General features: G+C 55.8%; 1 pseudogene; it reads left to right on the top strand.

The window, feature by feature from the left end:
• The first annotated feature begins 916 nt into the window (after positions 1-916).
• LOC144103555 (uncharacterized) lies at positions 917-3,022 on the top strand (annotated as a pseudogene).
• Positions 3,023-3,370: the final 348 nt, after the last annotated feature.

Genomic DNA, 3,370 nt, shown 5'->3' with positions numbered 1-3,370 from the left:
GGGCCAAGAGCTGGGCAGCGATCACTACATCGTGGAGGTCGTCGTAGCGCTCGAAGGCCAAGGCAACACCGGCATAAGGAAGCTTCGGATTACGGATTGAGACAAGTTTCGAAAGGCGCTACCCGCGGTGCAACTGGACATTACGGACATCGAGCAATGGGCGGCAAACGTCGTTGAGACGACGGAAGGAGCCACCAAAGAGCTGCAGACGGACGTTCGGATAGACAAGATGGACAGTCGGCTCGCCCACCTCATAAAAGCCAAGCAGTCTATAAAGGCGAGGTGGCAGAAGCGACGAACCAACCGAAATTTAAGGAAGAAGTTCGCCGAGCTCACCCGGCAGATCGAGGTCCACTGCAGGGTGTTATGCACCCAACAGTGGAACGAGGTCTGTAGCGAAGCCGACGGACAGATGCACAAGGGCAAGACCTGGAACATACAGCGGCACCTCATCGACGAATCCAAGACCAAGGGCCACCAGCACAACAACCTGACCAGGATCCTACACGAGGCAATCTGCGAACACGGGGAGAACGAGGTCAAGCGACGCGTGGACGCCAAGTACCTTTGGAACCACCCCCACGGAAAGACAAACGTATTACCAAGGCAACGAGAACGAGACGCTAGGTCGAGACATCCAGACGTGGGAAGTCAGAGTTCCCCTGGAGGACATCAATGACAGGTCCACCGCGATCCCCGATCGAGTGACAACAGAGCGCTCAAGAACCTCGACGAAGCGGCTATCGAAACGCTTATGTACTTCTACAACAAGTGCTGGAAAGAAGGAAGGCTGCTCAAGCAATGGAAAGCAGCCAAGACAATCCTCATCCCCACGACTGGCAGGCCGCCCAACGTAGAGAACCTCAGGCCGATCTCGCTCACTTTGTGCGTGGGAAAAGTGCTCGAGCACGTTCTCATGAGCTGGGGGCAGCGTTACCTGGAATAATCGGAGCTTTACCCAAATTCAATAATCGGGTTTAGGAACAAGCTCGGGACGCAAGACGCCATGATTTTACTGAAGAACGAGATCATTGACGATACGACGGGCACCAAGGACAACAGAGCCATACTCGGGCTGTACTTACAGAGCGGATTCGATAAATTAAGGCACTCGGCTGTCCAGGCCCAAGTATCCAGACCAAACATGGGCAGCAAGGCATACCAGTACATGAAAGACTTCCTGATGGAACGGACCACCGAAATCTGCGCGGGAGACCTGCAGCTCGAAGAGAAGCAGCTGGGCAGCGTCGGAAATCTGCAGGGTTCGGTGATCTCTCCGCCACTCTTCAACATCGTGATGATCGGGGTGGCCAACCGGCTAGAAAGAGTTGTGGGCGTCCGGCACGCCATTTACGCCGACGACGTTACGCTATGGGTACCGAGAGGAAGCGACGAACAGATGGAGACAACGCTGCCAGAAGTGGTCAACGCCATCGAGGAACAGCTTGACGGGTCTGGAATCGTTTGCTCTCCGGCCAAGTCAGAACTGCTGGTGATTCCACCGAAAGGAGGGGGCAGGAAAAGAAAATATGGAAGTCAAGTACGAGCGTCCCAAGATCACGGTCAAGACGGCGGGAGGCCAAGTAATACCGGAGGTCGAGAAGATTCGAGTGCTCGGCTGTTCATCCAGCGAAACCGATTAAACAGTGAAAAGGTCAACAAGCTCGCGGGCAAAGCGACCGCGGCAATGAGACTCATCAGGAGGGTGCCCAGCAGAAAAGCGGGGATGAAGGAAGAGAGCCTGACTAGGCTCGTTCAGTCCTTCGCAGTTAGCCACATAATGTACGTGGCCGCCTTCCACAAGTGAAGGCCGAGCGAACGTAACAAGGTAGACGCCACCATACGCAAGGCGTATAAGGTGGCACTCGATCTCCATGGGAGCACGAGCACCGAAAAATAGAAGGCGCTGGGAGTCCACAACACGCTGGACGAAACAGCCGAAGCACAGAGAACGGCGCAACTCGAGCTTCTCTGTGAAACGAGAACCGGAAGACAAACTGCGGGACCTTGGCCTCGAGCCGAGGTAAGCCACGCAGGAGAAAGACGTGCCTATACCGGATAGCATCAACAGAAATCCCAGGGTCTGCCCAATCCCGAAGAACGTGAACCCCGAGCACAACAAGGAGTGGAGGCTGACGAGGGCCAGGGCTCTCGTGGACCTCCACGCCAGAGAATAAGGCGCCGTCTACGTGGAGGCGGCGGAGTATCGAAGGAGCAGTAACGCATACGCGGCGGTGGTTGTCGGGGCATCGACGGGTGCAACGAAGACCGCGGCGAGCGTCCGGACTAGAGAGGCGCACCGGGTGGAGGAGGTGGCCATCGCCTTGGTCGTCTCCGATCCCGAATGCACTACAGTGTTGTGTGACCCTAGAACTGCAGTGAAGAACTACACCAAGTGTAGGGTATGTAGTGAGGCCGCGCTCATACTGCGCAAGGCCGAAGACATAGGACGCAAAAGTGCTGTGTTGATCAAGTGGTTTCTGGCCCACATGGGCAGTGACGTGTCGGAACGCGGGAATGTGAACCACAACGAGACGGCCAACCCGGCCGCGCGAGGACTAACCAACCGCGAGGCTGCAAGCTCGGCCGACTCGGAGTGTTGGTCGCGGTGCAGTGCCAAGGATAAGATGACCACCTTCAACGAAATAGTGAATTGGTAGAACTGAACAGACTATGCCGCCACCTCACCCAGGGGCTTACCCGGATGGAGGCAGTGTTATATAGACAGTTACACACGGGGTCTTCGCTCACCCCGGTGCTAGCTAAGCACGTGTGTCCGAGTGTGTACGCGAGTGACGTGTGTAGACTGTGCGCGAAGGAGAGAGGTACCGCGGCTCACATCCTTTGGGACTGTAGTGTAAATCCGCGAGAAGCCAGCGAGAAGACGACCATCCCGCCGCAACTAGAGGCAAAACTCAAGGCCGTCCAGCAGGTCTCGGCAGCTCTAGAAAGGCAGCGACCGAGCGAAACCAAGGAGAAGCCGAGGAGAACCGCGGAAGTAGCGAGAGACCAAGACTTCTAGGAGCACATCGCACGAGACTGACATAGTGGCCGCGTCGTGGTAAAAGCTTGTCCTCCCTGCGTGGAGGGAGCCTAACAGATTCTGCAGGCATTTTCAATAAAGATCTTCTCTCTCTCTCTCTTTAGCAACAGATACACCCAGTGACGAGGAGCCCTCGACGCATTGGCTTGAGTTCCTAGATCCAAGCATCGTAGGGCCAGTACGCCACCTCTCACTACATGCCTGCAGTGTCCAGCCTGTGCAAATGTGTTTAATATGTACCACAATAACTCGACATGCTAGTTCAGTTCCTATCGAGAACCAACACTCACCATTTCCAAAGAACCCGCCGCGGTGGCTCAGTGCTTA

This window comes from Amblyomma americanum, chromosome 9, assembly GCF_052857255.1.
Source record: "Amblyomma americanum isolate KBUSLIRL-KWMA chromosome 9, ASM5285725v1, whole genome shotgun sequence".
In the NCBI taxonomy this organism is placed as follows: Eukaryota; Metazoa; Arthropoda; class Arachnida; order Ixodida; family Ixodidae; genus Amblyomma; species Amblyomma americanum.
Note: the sequence above shows the minus strand (reverse complement) of the source record. Positions and strands in the feature narration are given on the sequence as shown.